General features: G+C 40.8%; 1 long non-coding RNA gene across 1 annotated transcript in view; it reads left to right on the top strand.

Moving 5' to 3' along the window:
• Positions 1 to 21,675, top strand: part of LOC139046200 (uncharacterized) — a 67,167-nt gene that overhangs the window by 36,422 nt on the left and 9,070 nt on the right. The window contains exon 2 of the long non-coding RNA XR_011505914.1: positions 21,491 to 21,593. This is a non-coding gene — a long non-coding RNA (uncharacterized lncRNA). The remainder of the gene's footprint in view (positions 1 to 21,490; positions 21,594 to 21,675) is intronic.

Below are 21,675 nucleotides of genomic sequence, written 5' to 3'. Positions count from 1 at the left end.
GAACTAGAATTCTTTAGAATCCATTATCAAGAGAATGGATGTGTAAATTGTACTACATTTATAGGATGGAATATTATATAGCAGTGAAAATGAATGATCCATAGCTATACTCAGTGACATATGAATCTTAGAAATCTAATATTGAGTAAAAAAAGTCCTAAACAGTAAAAGAAGTAAAAAAACAGTAAAAGTAGAAAGAATACTAAAAAAAAGACCATAAACAGTATGACACTAAGATACTGCTCAAAAAAGAATTAAGCAATATGTTTAGACATACATAGACATTTAATAAAGCTATGTTTTTTGTTTTTTGTGTGGAAGATTTACCCTGAGCTAACATCTGTGCCAATTTTCCTCTGTTTATGTGGGTCACTGCCTCAGCATGGCTGCCTACTGGTGTTGGTCTGTGCCTGCGATCTGAAGCAGAGAGTGCCAAACTTAACCACTATGCCATGGGGCCAGATCCTAATAAAGCTATTTTTAAAAAGCAAGTTAAAGATAAACTCAGTATTCAGAATAGTGCTTTATCTCTGGTTTAGAGAGAAGCGGATGAGATGAGATAGAGGAGAAATACATAGGTAGATGCAGCTTATCCATAATGTTTTCATTAGATGGTAGGTTCATGAGAGTTTAATATATTATTATGCTTTATGACATAAATATTTGTTAACACACTCTTTTGTATGTGTCAGACATAATATTTAAAAATGTCAAGAAGAATGATCTGTACTCAAAGATGTTCAGCTTAAGAGTAAGAGCCATCCTTTTTTAATATGGATTTCATTTTTGAGGTTCAATAAATAAATCATGATTTAAAAAATCTGCTCTCCATCTATTGTATATCTATACCACACATGTGGCCACACAATTGCTAAAAATATTAATTTTAGCTCAATGCCAGAATGGCTTACTGCCTACCAAAACACAAAGCAGTGTAATGAAAGCAAATAAACTCTCTCATTTACTAAACTGGAAGAAATGTAACGTATATCGAAAAGCACCTGGGGATTTTATGCGCTACTATCCAGCAGGGGAAATAAACCTGCGAAAATGACAAAGTAGAGTCAGAATCAATCACTGTGGGTTTTGGGTTTTCTTTTGAAATCTTAGTACATTTCACTGTTGGAGGTAGTGGAGAAAAAAGCAAAATGAAATAAAAGAGGAAATCGTTTATCGTTTCTGTTTTTAATCCTCCGTTATCTCCCCGTTCTTTTTTGGATGAGGTTCCAATGCCTTAGCTTTGCACATGAGGCCTCTCCTCTTAGGGTCTCTAGGTTTTCTGTCCATCCAGCTTCATCTCCTGTCCCATTCCTGGCCACCACCTGCTCACACTCTTCTCATAAGCCAAACTCAGCTCCTGTAGATCCCTGAGTAGATCATACTGTTTCATGCCTCTGTGCCTTTTCCCAGGTCATTTGCTCTTCCTAGGAATCCATTCTTTTCCTCTTTCCCTCACTGACCTCTCACTGGGAAGTCTTGCCTATCCCTTTAGTCCCTGAGGCTCCCTAAATCCCTTATGCGTAACTTTCTCATGGTAGTTCTCACATGCCGTAAAAGTTAATTTTCCTGTTGTCCCTATTAGACCCTAAACTCTTTGAGATCAAAGATTCTACCTTTTTTTTTAAATTACACAGTGCTACCCAGTACTTATCACAGTGCTTATCACAGAGTCAATAACGTTAACCAGATCAACACTTAGGGAAAGGACTCTTTTGAGCCTCAACGCCACTGCATTGAGCTCTTTGCCACTGCTCTTCCCTCTGCTGGAGTGCAACTCCCACTCACCTCACCTAGTTGACTCTTGAATCACCTCCTCAGGAAGGTTCCTTGCTCTCCATGAGACGATGGTTTTCTTCTTTACGTGCTCTATCATAGCACCACTTATCACTCTCATTGCAGTTATGCACCTATGACAATTTGTATTGTTCTTTGAATAGTGTTTGCTTCTCCCACTAGACTGTAAGCTCCATGATCATAGGGACCAGGTCTGCTTTCATTCATCATTGTACTTCTACTATATGGCATACTGTAGACTCTCAATAACTATTGCTGACTGACTGACTGAGTGAATGAACTGTGAGCCCTGCTAGAATTTGGGACACAAGGAGCATGTCTGATGGACTGGAAGGGGATGCACAGCCCACTTTGTTACCTGAGACCTTGTGTGAGGGGGATGTAGCCTATTCAAAGAAGATTTCCATGGGCAGCTGCAGGAGAGACGAGGATGGAGTATATAGCATGGTGCTTGTTTCAGGTGCTGCTCTCCCCTCCTGGCCCACAGATTTATGTCTGAGTCTAAAGGAGAGATGGTTTATGGACAGAGGTTGAAGGACTCCTTTCCACAAGAGAAACTCAGGTATTGGAGATATGCTGTTTTGTGGCCCAGCTGACAAAATCTCACAAGTTGAGGGTGGGGAATTTCCCTGCCTCTGCAGAATCCAGTATGGTATTTTTAGTGCAGAGTGACTGAATGGTAGAGGGTGGAATCTAAGGCACCCTTAGCCTGAACTTGAGTATTCTCTTTTTGACATCAGGTACAGTGTCAATGGTCAGGCACTGCTTACAGGTGGCTTTTTGGGGCAGCCATCAACAACAAAGAGGAATTGGTGGGAAGAAAAACCACGTGCAGTCTTATGAGACAGCCTGAGGCAGAAATAACTAAGATTCCTGAATCCTATGAACCCTGTCTTGTGCACATGGAGTATAGACCAGTGGAGTTCAAGGATTTTCAAATTTTTTAATTTTGCTGCCTTAATATCCATAGGTTGCCGAGGCCTGGGAAAGTCAGGGTACGTCATTGTGGTTCTCTGTATTTCTGGGTAAGAACTTGCTTTTGAATTATTTGAAGTTTTACTTCAAAGTCTCTAGTCTCAATCTTTAGTGATGTGTTTTACAGGCTAATTTACAGAGTTTATAGTTTGACTTGTTAAAAGAGCCCTTTAGTTTGACCATCTGGATGTAGTACGAATTATTGACGTTAATTATTTCTCTTCCAAGTTCCATTTTTGTGATCCTCTCGGTTTTCAGCCTTTGGTGATACATGTGACCATCATCAATAGTTCATCTTACATGAGATGGCCTCGGGGTCTTGTTAAGTGAGCTTATATTGCCAAATGAGTATGTGACATCTGGGAGAGCAAAGGCATTTATCGCTTCAACCTTTTTGCCTGAACTGGGTTATATTTTCTGCATTTTCTCCACATTGAACATACTTTTATTCTTGAGCCTTTAATTGTTCTGGAAGCAATCTTTATTATCTTTAGCAAACCTAGCAACTGTAGACTTTCCTTCACTTGAAAACTTCAATTCAGTTGCCAATGACAATGCCTCCATCCTTCAAACAAAGGCGTTTCACCAGACGCAGCAGAGGCACCCTGGAGAGGTGGGAAGGCACTGTGCTGTGCATCAGGGAGCTTAGGTCTGGTTCTGATTCTTCCTGACTCCCTGGGCCTCAGATTTTTCCTCTGTACAGTGAAGGCGATGAACAAAATGTAATGAAGAAAGAACAGACCAGCACTCAGGGGTGGTGGGAAGGTCAGGGCAGACATTGTACTAACTCAAACACACACACACACACACACACACACACACACACATACATGCACACACGAAGGGTGGCAAAGGCCCGATGCATAGAAGAAGGTAGTGGAGGAGGCTGTGGCCCAGAGCTAGAGAATTTCTACAGGGCTAAGTAGTCCAAGCAAGTCTTATCCTATTGCCTTCTCTGCCAACTTCTACCTGTAGAAAAAAATCTCATTCAACCTAATTCTTCACGCTTCTTCCCTCTCTCTCCATCACTGGCCTGCTTTCCTCCTTTGGCATCCCTTTACAATAGGACACTTTCTGCTCATTGGCTTCCAGCTATGACTTGGACTTATCTCTTTTCACATATTTGAACTATGCAGCCTCAGGTATTTTGGATAATGCTTGTCCTGGTTTAGCCCACAAGGGTCCTTGTGAACACCTTAATTAGCTCTTTTTTAGTTTTGTCAGTCCATCAAGCCCACCCCGTACCTTCAAAAAATGCCATCAAACCACAACGAACTCTCACTTGTTGGTTCTCTACTGAGTCCAGCAGTCTTAGAATTTCAGGCAGATGAATATTAATGTTCATTAACCCTCAGATTCACCAACTTCATGGGGGTCTCCAGTCCCATAATTGAAGATGAGTATGATTCTTCTTTTTCAGGTTCCATCCACTGCTCCACCAGGAAGAACCACCTGCTGCTTCTTAGACTGGGGGACTTATTTGCTAAGTGCATCTGAGGATAAATTTTGATTTTTTTGTAGTTCATATTACTTAAACTCATGCTGAAGAGTAATATTTTCCCTCTTACCAACCCTGCTCTTTAGAAACTATGGTTTCTGGCTATTTTTCTGCACAGTGTTGGGTTACTGCATGCATAGTCTTGTATCTGGAGACATCAGCAAAGTCTCACAGTTGGTTCTAGTTAAATTATTTTAATTTTAAGTTTCTCTCTGATAGAAGGAGGTCTATTCATACTTTATTTTTATCAATTTTTTTATTTTTCACTTTCTTTTTCTATCATCTAATATTTTTCTTTGACAACAGATGTAAAGGTATTATAAATGCTGTTTCGTAACCTGCTTGACTTTTCATGTAGACATAATTTCCATTCCAACAATTTTCTGTATGAGTTATCATAGTTTTCCACTTGTTAGAGTTTCCATATTTATTTATCAAATTCTTGATTCTTGATCATTTAAATATTGGTAGCTTTTAAAATCTATATTCAGACATATACTTTGGTATCCAACAAGCAATGTACCATAGTTTGGTTATTTAGATTATTCATTATTATTATGTGATTCCAGTGTTTAACTGACTTCTACTCACCATAAATTTTGAGCTGTCTCATCTTATTGTCCTCAACTGGCCCAGTGCCTCTACTTCTAAATGCAAAACTAGGCTTCTTTCCCTCTCTTGGTCACTTCCTTAAGAGAGAAGTCCATAAACAGTTAAAAATTTCCAGGGAGTCTTGAATTCTGACCTATCTCCTAGGGCTCAGGATAGGAATTCAATTTTGTTAATATTCCTCAGTTTCCCATTCTAGAAACATGGGATATAAAAATATATTTTGATAAATCGATAAGAGACAATTCAATTGTATTACTTTCCTAGGGCTATTGTAACAAAGTGCCACACACTGACTGGTTTAAAACAACAGAGATTTATTCTTTTACAATTCTGGAGGCTACATGTCCACGATCAAGGTGTTGGCAGGGTTGGTTCCTACTGGAGGCCCTGAGGGAGAATCTGTGCCAGGCCTCTCTCCTAGCTTCTGGTGGTTGCTGGCAATCCTAGGCATTCCTTGGCTTGTATGAATAGTACTTCAATCTCTGCCTCCATCTTCACATTGCATTCTGCTCTGTGTGTCTGTGTCCGAATTTCTCTCTTCTTGTAAGGATATCGGTCAAATCGAATTTAGGGCCCACCCTCATCCAGTCTTACCTCATCTTAACTTGATTACATCTGCAAAAACTCTATTTCCAAATAAGGTTGCATTACCAGATTCTGGGTTAACATAAATTTTGGGGGGACAACATACAACCCAGTGTGTTGACAGACCAAGAAACTTTGATTCAGCTTCTCATGCTGGGGGTTGAGAGAAAGGAGAGGAGGATTTTATTTCTCCCAGCTTTTAATGGATACCTCTTATAAAAGTTAGAAATAGATTTGGATTCAAGTCAGAGAGGACCCAAAGAACATTTTTTTCTTACTCCTTTTGCTTTGTCTGTGACAAAGAGTTTGGAGACAGATGGCACAGAGCAGGTTCTGTGGCCCACAGTGCCCACTGGGAGCCAGGTGCTCCCTGTCTTCCTGCTCAGTCACTGCTAGCATGTGGATTTTGACCTTGTGCTTGCTGCCTCATGGTCACAAGATGACAACTCCACTTCATCATCACACTTGGGCAAAAGGTACATGCGGACTGACTGCTCCTTTTTACAGAGCTTTCCTAGAAGTCCTAGGCAGTGTCTTCCACTTAGATCTCATTGTTCAGAGCCAACTTACAGGCCAGGAAGGTGGGAAAAGTTTGTTTTTTAACTGTGTTTTTTAGCAGGACACATTACTGCACAAGGATAAATCAGACCTCAATTAGTGAGAAAGAGAGAAAACAGATATTGCAAAAACGAACTAGTACTGTCTGCCACATCCCCCAAAGTTTACCAGAGCAGGACTCTGGTCCTCAGTGGGGTTTAGGGTTATTGTCCTAAGTGGCCAGTCAATGTCTGTGTGTTTGTGCAGGCATGTGTGCACACTATATAGACCTAGGGACTGACTCTTTCTCTGATCCTGGCCAGAAATGCTCTACCTACTATCAAACAACAGTTTGTTTTATAAGTTTCAGGGACTCCATGAGATCACAGTTTCCTTAGGAGGCTTGTGTTTTTTGCCTATATATCACTAACTCAAAACTATAGAGCTAAAATTACTGGTTGCGTAGTACTCTGGTAAATGTATATTTTATGATTTATTTAGCTAGCCCCCTATTATTGGACGTTTAGGTTCTGATATATTTCTTATCAATTTTCTTTCCTGTAATTTTCTAATTGAATGACTTTAAAAGTTTCCCACAGTCGTCTAAGACTTGGTTACTGCATAAAGCTGAGATGTTGAGAGGGCATGATTTTATTAAGACTGATGTACAACTGGGTAGGATACATTGACTTGTTCTATTCTGGGTGTAATGGCATGCTATTCTAACTAGGCAAGGAAGCAAGGACAATCTCAACTGATAGATAATAGGAGAATAAAGGAGAGAGAATACTCAATAGTTTTCCTTTTCAATTTTCCCTCTTTTGTCCCCATATGCTTGGCTTTGGGCTGAGTTGCCCTTCCCTATTATTATCGTTTTACTTACCCCTAAAATTAGCCCAAAGGCTTTACTGGGCAGTTAATTCTTTAGGATATATTAAAAAAAAATCAGTCTCAGCCACCAAGTATATTTCATCTCCTCCTCTCTCCACCTCCCATTTGATTCTGACCCAACCATCTGACCCCATGCTTCAGACTTGGGCTCTGGCAGCCAACAGACACTCAGCTTTTCCTTATTTCCTATCCCTTTGTTCCTGGGCTTGTCTACTAGGAACTTCTAAGGCAGGAAGAGGCCCAGCATTACACCTTTTCCTAGACTGTATGCAGCATACTAATGCTTGCTCCCTGGGCGCTTGTAATTGCAGATATGGACTGTTTAGGTCAGAGATGAAAGTGGGTGAGCAGCTGCAGCTGCCAGGCAAAAGATAATGCAGGAATGAGAATGTCAAAGCAGCTTTCTCAGGCCTTAAATCAACTTTGCTTGTTGCTCTTCTTTTCCTCTCCTTTTCCATTCAATCTTTCTACCCTAGGGTTCCCAGCGTCTTTCTCAAGATTTTCATCTGTTTTTGCTACATTAACTGAGTTGGCCATTCTGGATGGAACCGTGGATCTCATGGGAGGGGAGAGTAAGGGATGGTGGGGTGGAAGGGCTTGGAGGTAGAGGTGGAGGGAAGGAGGTGAAGCAGCCAGATCCTGAAGGGAAGAGTTTATCGTGTATCATGGCACCTCACTATAAGCACCAATTAGAGTGTTTCTGACATTATAATTCAGTTCGGGGTTCTAATTCTTAGCCAGCATGTTAAAGTGTATGCTGTAAGGCTGAGATGTTGCGCCCACTTCACATTTTAATACTGGATAGTTCTACCTGCCTCTGGGAATTAAAATGAATGATGCATCCCACATGCAGCGAGTCATTCTCCATCTTCCTTCTCTGCACTGTTGGACCACAGCTCATTTGTGCACCCCTGGCTTGCCAGTCTTTTATTCTTGCTCTGCTATTCCTCCTCTTCCCTTATCTTGCAGGAGTACAAGTGGCTATTTGTTCCTCTCTATGCCTTGCAGCCCAGCACTGAGATAATTTGCCCTTCCTCCCCATATTGACAGGCACAGGCTTCACTCTAGGAGTGAGGACAGAAATCAGCAAGTTGCCCTCTGCCCGAGCCTGACCTGGCCCCATGCTGGGGGCCAGGTGGAGGCAGCTTTGATAAGCTCCTGGGGACACTGCGTCTGTGGACCATCCATTGGTGCTTCCAATGTGTACGCTCCCCTGTGACCCGACCTTCTGACAACATCATTTGTTGTCCTCGATTTTTTGATGCTCGGAAGGCTGGTGGAGTCTGCAGGCAGTCTCTTAAATCTTAGAGGAGGAAAGGCTGCATACTAACCCTGTTGGGGCCCACCAGTCTCTTTTCTGGCTGGAAGGAGGCTCATCCAGGCACCAAGTAAGTATTCAATAGTCAGTCCATTTAATTCAGCAGGTATTTGTTGAGAAGTTGCTTGGAGTCAGGCATGATGCTAGGCAGGACAAGGTATGAAAAATGAATGGGCCCCAGACCCTTGCCTTCTGGGAGCTCAAAATATAGTGAGGGTTTTAGTAAGACATATTTATGAATAGCCTGTAGCTCTTATAAAAGGCAACAATTCTACAATACTTTGGGTTCTGGGTAGGCCGAGATACGGCAGATTCATTCTGACTAGGGTAGGATCTGAGAAGTCTTAGAAGGTGGTGAGATGTGAATAGGGCCACAAAAAATGTATAATTGTAACAGAAATGTGTGTATGGGCACAAGGTGGGGTTGGAGATGGATATGAGAAAGGGTATTCCAGATGGGAAATACTGAAAAAAAGACTGTTGTTTTTCTTGAATTGAATCCACATATGTATGCATCTTCGCTTGGGCTGCTGTAACAAAATACCTTACATGAGGAGCTGAAATGGCAGAAATGTACTTTCTCACAGTACTGGAAGCTGGAAGTCCAACATCAGGGTGCCAACATTTGGGTTCTGGTGAAGGCTTTCTTCCTGGCTTTCAGACAGCTGCCTTTCTCACTGGTGTGTCCTCATATGGCACAGAGGAAGCTGGAGAGAGAGAGAGAGAGAGAGAGAAAGAGAAAGCTCTGTGGCGTCTCTTCTTATAAAGACACTAATCCCATCAGACCAGAATTCTGTCATGATCTCATCTAACCCTCATTACCTCCCAAATACTCCATCTCCAAGTACTATCACATTGGAGATTAGGTCTTCAACATACTAATTTTGGGAGGACACAAACATTCAGTCCATAGCAGTATGGTTCAGAGACACCAATTTCTTTATTTTTAAACATAACATTCTCCAACATCTTACATAAAATAACCTAGACTTTCATTTAGTCAGTAAATATAATGCTGTTATTTACTGTATATTTCCACCCTCCCATCCCTTCCTGCTTCTGCTTTTAGAAAGCACCAACTTACCCCACATATTTTGGAGTCTCACAACCGTGATGTGGGGCACTACTTTGCTCTCTCTTTGGGCAACTTCTTTGGGTCTCAATTACCTAATTTGCAAAATGAATGGCTAGTGCTAGGTGATGTCAAAAGCAGTGTAATTTTTCTTTTTTCCTTACCCCCCTTCCTTCCCTTCCTCTCTCCCTCTCTTCTTCCCTCTTTTCCTTTCTTTATTTATTTCAAAGTATATTTCTTGAACACTCACAAAAAATCTGCTGGGTATTATGTGATGGGTGTTGAGACAGAACTGCCATACTGAACTTGTTTTCTATATGTGATAACCCAAGATACTGTGGGCGATCTTGTAGAAAGGACACATAGGTTGTGCCACACCTTATCTGATCACCTCTAGTCCATGTGAAAAGGTCTCCAGGCCTGTTTTCTCCATTGTCCACAACTTCAGTCTTGCTTTTGCTGGGCCTTTAATTGAGCAGAATTCTATTGTAGCCCATAAAGAAGAAAGCAAAAGAGTCTTTTTCTGTACGCATTGAGTTTATAGATTGGAAGGCACAGGATCTCTTGTTATGGCCTGCATGTTCACTGAGTAAGAATACTCAATTTCTTCATCTGCTAACTTTGAGAAATTAACCACAACCTAGTAACTATCTGATAACAAGTTTATGCTGACAAATATAAAATATTAAGAAAACATAGCCTTTTTGAGACAAATGGTACACATGGGACATTAGTATTAAGAAAGTACCTACTATGTGCCTCCTAGTGAGGTCTGCTATAGTTAAACCCAGCAGTGCCTGCACCTTAGTCCCTTTTCTCTTCCCATAACACTCGCCTCCTCGACATAGGAAAGGAAACATTTAGTTTCCTGTATGTGAGGTTTCTAGGAAGTCCTGTTCCTAAGAACTTGAGTTTCTGGAATCTTAGGGGTTTTTCTGAACTGCCAAGAAGAAATGACTATGCTGATTATGACTACTTTTCCTAAAATGGATGGCACTAAATAGATCAGTGCCATTTTTTCCCTCATTGAGATAAAGTGGTTTCCATTACCAAGAAGGCTTTGAGAATTCCAAGAGATTTTTCTTACCAGCTTTAGCAAACAAGTGGAAGAGCACATCCACACGATGAGTCCATGATGGCACATCTATCAGGCTTTTAGTTCCTGGTACTGCCCAAAGTACCAGGTACTGTTCAAAGTTGTCTGCCTCGAAGCAGGCGCCATTAGAGGCCTCTCTATCCAGATTCTTCTCCCTGGGGAAGGGTGACCCTAAATGGGGTTTTACTGCTATCAATTGCTGAAAACTCGTGATTAGCTGGAGACCATCAGTCACCTGCACACAAGTGATTTTGGCACTACTACTGTCTTCTTGTTTTGGATCACGTCTCCCTACCTGAGGTTATTATGTCCTGGCAACTCATTACCCAGAGTAAGGCTCTTTCCAGTTTGCTTTACTTTATATCCACTCTTTCATGGCTATTTTAAACACACAATTACTGGGAAAGAATAGACAGCTTTGAGGTATAACGTTAACATCAACACCTGGCTCTCACAGTAATGCAACAGTCTCTGCCTTGCAGAATTATAGGTTCTGTTTTGATAATATGGTTTCATCTGGTTTATTTCAGTAATCATTTGAAATTTTGTACACACGTGCACACACACTTTTTCCCCAAGACACTTACAACAATGACAGCTTTTGTACAAAATAGAAACTGCATCACACCTCAATGGCTACAGAAGCAGTGAACAAAATCATCCAACAGATAGTTTTTGTTCATACTAAATCTGATTATTTTTAATAATAATGACAATGATAATAATTTCATTTATTGAGCATTCACTATATGCTGGACACATTTCTAAGCAGTTTAAAGGTATTAACTCATTTAAAGACTCCCTAAATCAAGCTGAAGGGAAATCTAATGTAGGGAGACACTGCATGTCCATTGCGTTGAGATAATCATTAGTACTGTGCTTTCTTGGAAATTCATATCTTTTTAGGTTGTTTAAGGTAAATTCTTTTTCTCTGTTTTCACAGGACCTAGAGGTAGATCGGGCAGAAAGAGCTCCCTGAGAAGCCAACACAGCGTGTGGCCCTCTCCCTCTCTGAGAGGAGCTGGCTGCTCTTTGTTCTTTTCAAATCCCTCATCACTGCTGCCAGCTGACATGTGTGTCTCCTCAGTACCACCCTATCTTCATGAAATCCAGCACACTGCAAAGTTCAGTACAAATTTAGTGTTAAAACTTGATTTGGCAAATTTGGAAGAGACTCCAACTTTTTTCTCCTGGTCTCACCCTGCCACAATCCTTGAGGTTTTTAAGCTGGATGATGTGGAAGGTGTAAACTTCTGAGTCAGCCCACACGGGAGATAGTGTGTGGACAATCCTTCCCTATAACTTCAATGTTCTCAACTTGTGCTTTCCTCTTCTTCTTCCACTTACTAGGATTCTTATAGCTCCTCCAGGGTTGAAATTAGGGAAAGGATGGGAGGTAAGAGGTATGTACATATATTCTTGCTGACTGGTATTGCCATGTGTTGGCATCGGCACAGTGTGGGGCACATTAGTGGAGTTTTAGAGACCTCTGCAGCCCCATCACTGAGATATGCTCTCCTGCAGTTTACCTTGATAATGGTGAATGGTAAATGAATTCTTCAGGCAAGTTACTTCTTATTCCTTCCTCAGCCATTCTGCATGTGGTAATGCACGTCCAGCTTCTTTCTGCTGGGATGGCTTTATCCCTCCATATGGCTTTGGAACAGGATTTAAGACAACATCAAGCCAGCTCTTCCCTTTGCGTGGATCACTTCTGGTCTAGGAAGGTCACATATATGCTTTGTTCCCTGAAACCCTGAGGAAGGATCTCCTTCTCTTCTGCCTACAGAGCAGCTGGCTACCCACAGTAACTTCCCTTTAGATTTCTCAGGAGAGATTGAGACATCAGGTCCCTTTGTCCTCAAGCTCCAGGGGACATTGGTTAAGTTTTAGGTTAGGAGAGGGTTTCTTTAAAGCCCATTCCACTGTTTTCAAGCAGGAGAAACGGATCTCCTATTCCTACAGGCCTCCTACTTCTCCTCAAAATCATCTTCTAATATTTCCACTTGTTCTCAGCCTCTCCAAATTCTTTTATGGATTGGAGGTGGGTGTTCAGCTAAATATCCCCAAACTTATTCTCAGCCACCTACTTCTAAAGTCCTGCTTTTGCTTTCTCACAACTCATTTTGTAATGTCAATGGGGTTGATCCCATGTTTTATGGCCCCACTCAAACTGTACTACAGTAGTTCCATTTGAACATTTTGTTTCACCTACAACCAAAAAGAATATTGACAAAAATTATGACTAATCAATGCACAGATGCATTCATGTAAATAACCAACATACGTATTAAAAGATGCTCAATGTAATTATGAAATCTTGGAAATGCAATTAGATATCATGTTTATTTATCATATTGGTGAAATGCAAATGATTGGTAACAGCCAGCATTGGTTGCATGTAGGGAAACAATACATTGTTGGTGAAGTATGCATTGGTATAGTCTTTTCTGGAGATCAATCTGTCAGTCTGCATTAAGATAAGAAATGTGCACATTCTTATAGCCATCATTTCTATACCTCACTTTTTACCTTAGAGAAATACTCATCCATGGACTTACAAAGACAGGTGCAAAGACATTCATTGCAGCATTGTTCATAAGAACTAAAGCTAGAGACTACCTATGAATGGTAGAATAGTTAATTAGCAATTTCTAAATCTCCCTTGAACTTATTAGTGTAATATTAGTGGAAGTAATGTGGGTCACTTCTAGACTATGGCTTTTAAAAAGTAGATATACCTTCTTCATGCTCTTGCACTGACTGGATGCAGATAATTGCAAGACCCCAAGGGATGACCAGCAACCAGATGGAAGGAGCTTGGGTTCCTGAAGGGAAAGAAGCTACTTGTCATTTTGCATAGCTCTCATTGGACTGGAAGGTGAATAAGACATAAACTTCCGGGGGCGACCCCATGGCTGAGTGGTTAAGTTCACGCGCTCTGCTTTGGTGGCCCAGGGTTTCGCTGGTTCGGATCCAGGGTGCGGACATAGTACCACTAATCAGGCCATGCTGTGGTGGCGTTCCACATAGCAGAGCCAGAAGGACCACAACTACAATACACAACTATGTACTGGGGGGCTTTGGGGAGAAGAAGGAGAAAAGGAAGAAAGAAAAAAGACAATTGGCAACAGACGTTAGCTCAGGTGCCAATCTTAAAAAAAAATAAGACATAAACTTATATTAAGCCATTGACATTTTACGATTTATCTGTTAAAGTAGCTAGTTTGACTTAATACAAATGTATGTAGCAGTTAAAAAGGAGAAGGAAGATTAGCATATTTTGACTTAACTATATCTCAGACATGTTAAGTGAAGAAAGCACGTGGTATCAAGCATATTAAGTAACACTCAGACTGCCTATACATATGTATAAATACATAGAAAAAGTTCTGGGGGATTGACACCAAACTAATAATAGTGGATACCTCTAAAGAGGGGGGTAGGATTGAGTATTGTGGTAGCTGGAAACTTTTGCTTTGCATTATTGAAATTTTTATGAGGAGAATATTTCTTGAATTATTTGTGTAATTAAAAATTATAAAAGAAATTAGATTGGCTCCCTGGGCAATTGCTTGGCCCAAACTGCTCCCTTTTATTTCTGTTCTCATTTATGTGAGGAAAAGATATAATAACTTTTCATCTTGCCTGTGCACCAATATCTCATAATCATTAGAGATTATTGGGAATAATTCCCAAAGTATGGTTTTTGGTACAATCATGAGGAAATTTATCTAAAATTCTGTGATGCTTTTTAACATCACAGAATACTCTAAAATAGCTTGAGAAAAAAAAGCTAACAAATCATTTGTGATAGCAAAAATGAGGATAAGCAGATACAGAAATATTTTGGTGACAGCACTACCAAATTCATAAATGTGTCTTTTAAAGAAAATGGGATTCAGTCAGCTGTCCCCTTTGATAATTACAAAGAAAGTCAGAATATCTAAAGTGTTGTGAGTGACTCAGAAAACAGCAGTAACTTAAGGCCTTTTCTCCCACTCCCCTCTTTGCTTTTTATGCATTGCTTCCTTCAGGTCCCTCTGTCAGCTGGGTCATTGACACTTTTACACAACTGTAATCAGTGCCTCTTTGGCTGCTCCTTTGGTTACCAAGGCAACAGCCTATCCTCATGCCCTTTGAGAAAAACCACCATTAGAGATTCTCTTAGAGGCTCTATGGCATGAACCAACCTGATCATGCTCCCTCTCACACCTTCAGAAGGCTCCATCTTAGGGTCACACCTTAGGCACCACACACCACCTCCCAAGAGGGAGGGAAGCTGTGTAGGCTTAAGACTCACTCCTCTCTTTCTCCCCCTTTTCATTTCGCTCTCCCAAACTGGGTCAGATTTGACCTTATCCTCCCCATTTCTTTCCCCATTTAGGCTTTGCTATACTAGTTGTATTCTGTATTCTCTGCTACGGCATTTACTAATATTCGGATAAAATAGAAATATCGATGTCTAGCTTGCTGAGTTTTTGTGAGACGTAGAATGTGTATCAATGTGCTTAGCAGGAATACCGTAATGTTACTGTCCTTCCCTTGGTTTCTCATTTCTTATATTCTGCAGGTATTTATCAGTGTTGCAAAATACCAACCAGGTGGGCTTTTAAGCTGGGAATTCTAAGATGGAATGCCAAGAGGCATTCTCTGTGGGAGATGGGAATGGTTCAATCTGGGAATGATGAGGCTGGTGAGGGTGAGGAGCTTGAGGGGGAGTTAGGAGCTAGATTAACCAGGCGAAGTCAACTCCTGGCTGCAGAAGCTCACTATGCCAAAGACCTCCCATCAAGGATTATAACCTGGCAGCAAGCTTAACTTCCATTTGATTCTAATATATTAAAGCTAAAATCAGGCTAGATAAGTAGGAGAAAATGTCTAAATCCTCTCTCACTGTGGACATGATTGCTTTCCTGTGCGAAACTTCACTGCAAGAGGAATTGTGCACTGAGCAACCAGAGTGATGGAGGGATTAAGCGTTAGTGTGAAGACAGAAGATCGTATTTCTGTACGTCAAACTCTTCCTGTTGGGGTGGGTGCCTTTTACTCCACTCTCCAGGTCTTTGCTGACCTCATTTCATTCTATTCTGCCAACAATTTGCTCTCTCTTGCCGTCTCCAGTCTGAGGCTCCCATGGATCCTGTATGTGGCCAGCACACAGGCTCCTCCATTTACCCTCTCTTGCACTCCATCTTCTGCCATGGCCCTTGGGACCCTCATCGTACTGTGGGGAGGCAGTCCTTCATCTGTACCTCGCCCTTCTTTCCTTCTTGTAGTAGAAACTCTGCCTCCTTCCCCCATGTACAAGTCTTCCTGCTTTCCAGAGCCACTTCTGAACCATTGGCTGATTCTGATTCTTACACTTTGAATGCTTCAGGTGATTACACTCTTGTCTCCCACTGCCTCTGCTTGTTTCCTTTTCATAAGTAATTTTAATGCCTTTTGCAATTTATTTTTCTTCTGCCTTCTTGGAGTTCAAGTTAATGACCCTTAATGTCATCTTCCTTGACTCTATTGAATACTAATTTTGTTTCCGTCTCCATATGTCCAAATTTCATCCACCCCTGGCTCAACTCAAAAATTATCCCCTTTTCACAGCTTTTCCTGATCCTTGCAGCAACAACTACAAGTTACCTATTTTTTTCTGGAGGACCATATACTTTTTTATTTGTACCATTTTATGCAGTTAAAAATTTTCATCTTGAACAATAGTTAAATGTTTCCCCTTGTTAAAAGTATGGTGTTTAAGGACAAGAACTGTGTTTTATTCTTATTTGTATTTCTACCAACCCTATTCTGGCACCTCATTTTGCACTTGGCCTACAGAATGTAGTTAGTAAATGTTCATTTGAAGACTGGATGATGACACCTACCTCCTTACCTTTTCCCATTAGAGTGCTACTTACTATAGTGCCATACACTATGGCCCCTAAACCTAAAGAATTCCAGGAATGCCCTGGATCACTTCCACATGCTATTTTTAATAATATTCAATAATATTTTTAAAGCATATCTTGTATATTAAGCCCTGTCCTAGATGATGGGGATGGTGTATTCTAACTGGCCCAGAAGGAACTGGCCTGCTTGTCCTTCCCTGGGTCTCAAGGGGGACCCATCAGCCCACCTGAACCATGTGGCCTGACCAGGATTAGAAAACAGAGGAAAGGTAGTCCCTAAAGCAAAGAACATGTGTTTATCACACTTCCCACTTAACTTCTTCCTTGCCTCCAGACCTCACCCTTTCAATCCATTCTGTAGCCTCCTCCAGAATAGGCCAGGTTGCAATTCTGAACAAATCCCATTTTGTTTAAAATCCTTCAGTTACTTTCTGCATGAAGTTCAAGTGCCCACTTTAGCATAATAAAGCTTCCCTGAGCTTCCCGTTTCTGAAGCATCATCTTCTTGTACTAAGCCACACGCATGCCCACCTTTTAATCATGCCAATCTTCTTTTAGTTCTCAAACCTGGCATGCTATCTTGAGCATCTGTGATTTCTTCACTTCCTATTTTTTCCTTCTGAAATGGTTCTTTTACTTCGTTTTAACCTAGTATCTTAGTCAGCTCACGCTGCCATAACAAAATACCATAGACTGGGTGGGTTAAACAACAGACATTTATTTCCCACAGTTCTGGAGGCTGGAAGTCCAAGATCAAGGTGCTGACAGATTCAGTTCCTGGTGAGAGCACTCTTCCTGGCTTGCAGACAGCTGCCATCTCACTGTGTGTGCACATGACCTCTTCCCGGGTGCACCTGGAGAGAGACAGAGAGAGCTCTGGTCTCTCTTCCTCTCCTTATAAGGACACTAATCCCTCATTATAGGGTCTCCATCCTCATGACCTCAACTAAACTTAAGTACCTCCAAAAGGCCCTACCTCCTAATGCCATCACTTTGGGGATTAGGACTTCAACAAGGGAATTTTGAGGGGACATAGACACTCAGTCCATAACAAACAGTAACCTCCTTTTCACCTTTAAACTCAGTTTCAGGATCGTATATCCTAAGAATCTCTCCTGACTTCCCTGTTTTATTTACATACCTCTTATCTGTCTTATAGCATTATGTGGTTTGCTCTGTCACAGCACTTATCACACCCTCCATAATGGTGAGCTTTAGGTCCATTTCCATGTTACTGCGTGTCCCTTTGTTTCATTCAGTTTTTGCCTCCACAGTACAGCCTGCTTCTTCTTATAGCAGGAACTTGGTAGCTTTAAAGAATGTAACTCCAAATACTTTTCAGGCCCATTAAATTCGAAATAAATGTCTTATTTATTACCTTCTTCACTTTCAAAAGTGTTTATATTGGACAAGTTTATTATTTGTTTCTAGAATTTTGTGAAACTTTCTATTCGTTTATATTTGGATGAATATTCTATTTCCATTTGGATGATTATTAATAACTGATGCTGCTATTGAAGCACTTATAAAATTGAATTATATTAATTATTCATTGGCTTTCTTATCTATCTCACTCTTTTGTGAAGTCCCAGGGGTGGGGTCCACATCCTATTCATTATTGCACAGCCAATGCCTGGCACACAAAAAGTGCTCAGTGAATGTTTATTGAATGAACACAAACGCATAACCTGTTTTTCCAACTAACCTCTCACCTTATAATAGTACTGAAATCAGCTCTTCTTTTCTCCACAATCTTTGGATCCCACCTTTCTGTATCTTTTAAGAGCCCCTGCTTTTACAATTATCCCCTCTTCTCTAACTAGGAAAAGTAGAGACTGGGAGAAGGATATGCTAACTGCTTACAATGCCTCTACCACATATGGGTTCTAATTGGAGGCCAGGGGCAGCTAAGTGAGGGGAGGCATCAGGAATCTCATGTGGCAAATTCATGTCATCTTCATGTCAGTCAGATGCAGGTAAAGACTAAGCAGGCTCGAGGACAGAGCATAGGAGCCTCTGAAGGTCAGGATAGGGTTGAGTCCATCCCTAGCTTGAGAGTGTGGGCACAGGGTCATTTGGGAGAGTCTTTGTGGCTATCCCTTGCTCCATTGTTAAGGGTTAGGAGATAAAGTGAGCAAACGGAGGGGCACCGGAATAAGAATTGAAAGGTCTTAGTGTCAATTTTTTTCCTGCCTACGTGCCAGATGTTGAGCAAGTCATGAGTTCTATGAGCCTTGGTTTCTACCTCTGTTGTGGGATAATCACATTTATCCTCCTTATCTCACAGAATTGATTCTAGGATCAAATGAGATGAAGTCTATAAAATCAACTGCACATTGTTAACAGGTTTGCCAGTGTGAGAGGTTATTATTGTTATTGTTAGGTTTTAGAGGTGATGGTATTCTTACCTAGTTTCCTGATTTACAGAGGTAATTATGTAGACTGCCCACTTTTAGATGACTTAAACTTTTAGGTAACTCTATCCTGTTAGGAGAAGCTGCTACTACCAGCTAACTTTTCTCTTTGGATAATAGTATTTCATCTAAGTCAACAATCCCAGAGAATAATTAACGTTTGCACTGTACCTAGTGGGAGTAACTCCTGTCGTGGGGATTTTACTTCTTGTTGAGAAGTCAGGGAAGACAAGGAAGGGATGTGAGAGGAATGCAGAAGCCAGCAGCCTTCTCACAGCTTGACTTCACTTGGTTTTATTTTGTGGACAAGCTGGGTCCTGTTATAAAGTTACAATTTTCCTCAGTCACCCATCATCTCAAGCTTCTCCACTCAGAAAAGTCTTGACAGTCTGTCCATTAACAAATATTTATTGAGTGACTTCTGTGTGCCAAACAGCGAAGAAATACAATGGTGAACAAAACAGACAAGGTCTTTGGGTTTACAGAGTGTATATTCTAGTGGAGAAAATGAACAAAAACAATCACAGATGTTGGGAAAATATTAAAAACAAAGTCTTCTTCCAATCCAGGAAACCTCTCCACAAAGGTAGTAGAGACAGAAAATAGGTTTATTATTGAATAAGCATTAAACCAGAATGTGATGCCCATCATAGGCAATCCCCTAACAGATTGCAAAGATAGAAAGAAATCTCACCTTTCATGTTGCCAAGTAAATAGAACCTATTATATACATGTTTTCAAGAAAAACAATAACTAGTCCCCAAATAAGAGGGCTTGGCAGCACCATTTGTCACCCATTCTTCATCCTAACTTTACCTGGTAATTGGGGTTACCATCTGTGTTAGCTTATTGACTTTATCTGGAAGAAAAACAAATTTCTCTTATCTATATGAAAGAAGGCAGTTTTGCAACTTAGAGCAAAGTACCCACTGAAGTTAGGCTCCTACCCTCCCATTGAAACTGGGAGATGAGGGTGCTAACTCCCTTGATGTTTACATTTCAAAGAGCTAACTCCCTGATTCTTGAGAAGGATATTCCGGGGTTATCAAGATGACAAAAGGTCTGTCTAGTTTTCAAAAAGTTTTATGTATATTTCAAAGAGAGGAGAAAGTACTTACAAGTTTTCTAAAGTGAATGATCTAAGGAAAAGGACAGAGGGGAGTCTCTTCTCTTATTTTTAACAGGGAGAATTAAGCCTCTTATTTTGAATTTTTGTTTGTCCTTACACAGATAAGTAATTTAGGAATTCTGAAGGTGAAAATATTTTCAACTCAGAGAGACTTTTTTCTTATCGATTTGTGAGTGATCACTCAAATTAAGGGTAACATTTTTCTGTCATACCCTGTATGTGTATTTTCATAGTATTTCTTTTGTCATCTAATTTCATGGTATATTTTACTATACAGAAATACTAAAACTCCCTACTCCCAGGAAGCTAGGGGGAAGCTGCAGCGAAATTTAATTTTACTGAAAGGGTTAAAGTCTAAAAATTTGTTTTGTAAGCACCCAAGGGCAAGAAATTGGACTGTGTTCCTGAACCTGGAGCTTGTCTCGACTTTGGTTTTGAGGATTGTCAAAACAGCTGACGGTGATCATAACTACATTTCAACTTGATAATGTTTAGCATTTTTACCTCAGCACCTTGCAAGTTCCGGGACCTAGCAGGTTCTCCGTAAACCTTGGCTGACTTGATGGATAGCTGAACTGTCTAAAGACAGAACACCCTGGCCACATGGAAGCGGATGAGTGTCCTACCAGGGTCAGTAGTTTCCTCTGCGATTTCCCCAGATAATTACCATCATGAACATCAATGTCTCAGCAATTTCCTCTCTTCTCTGCCAGCCCTCGTGGGAATATCTAAAAAGAACTCTTAATATAGATTTAAGTTTCATGAACATAAAGCAGTATTAATTAGACTGGCTAAACTTCCTTCCTATATTCTGCCAAATTCTAGAACTTCTGCTAGATACATCTAGTCTGTAACGGCTGAATAAGAGAGGGCTCTTGCTATTCCACCTTCCCCAACCAGAGGCCTGACTTCCTGATACTTGGGCTTGATTCTCCAAATCTCTGGGGTCAATAAATTTTGCTGACAGCAGGTAGGAATACACCACTACTCCATAGGGGCTGTGAGTGGTACAGAGCTTACCTCCTTTTGCTTGTGATCACCATTCTCACTTTCCCTGGATGATTTCCTGGGCTGGTTAGGGTCCATTCTGCTGCCCTTTGTGACCCCTCTATCCCCAGGAAGCCTCTTTCTTGTCAGTTCTCTGATCACCAACCTTCTCTACATGATACACCTCTATTACAGCCATGCATGCAACACATGCTCATTACTACGTGTGTGTGCTTAGAATAATAGAGTCACCTAGGGGTTATCACTGATGTAGAGTATGACACTACAAGTCAGCAGTTTCCTCCTTCCTCAAGAAATCCTCAAATACGTAACTGTGTTTTTCTAGATTCAACCTTTAAGATGTTTGTAATGAATTAATCTTATTAGCAATCTTGAAAAAGGAAATGATTTTTCACTTTTTGGAGACACAGACTCTTTTGAACTATTGAGAAGGAAGAATTCCCGAAAGGATAAGAGGGGCACCACTAAATATAAGGAAACCACGACTTATTTAAAACTACCCTAGTAGTTTATAAAGACTTAGGTGACGGCCAAGCTTTAAAGAATTAAACATTTAATCAGTTGGTTATTTGGCCTTATGCCACCTAAACATACAGATGATTGACTTCATTTTTAAATGACTTGACCACATCATCCTGATGTTTTGGCATTTTGCCCACAGCTTCAGCATGCAGTGCTTTTTAAGAGAGCTCTTCACTGCCGTCTCCCGGTGAGCTGATGAATGGCTGGGAGTTAGGAGGCAATGCTGGTTCTACACTAAGCAGGTAAACTTGGGTAAACTGGATAATCTTGGGTAAATTAATTTGTGTGGGCCTCAGTTTCCTCTTTTGTAAACTGCAAGTTGAA

The sequence above is a fragment of the Equus asinus genome, chromosome 9 (assembly GCF_041296235.1).
Source record: "Equus asinus isolate D_3611 breed Donkey chromosome 9, EquAss-T2T_v2, whole genome shotgun sequence".
Taxonomy (NCBI): Eukaryota; Metazoa; Chordata; class Mammalia; order Perissodactyla; family Equidae; genus Equus; species Equus asinus.
The sequence above is the reverse complement of the archived record's forward strand: the minus strand, read 5'-3'. Positions and strand labels throughout refer to the sequence as shown.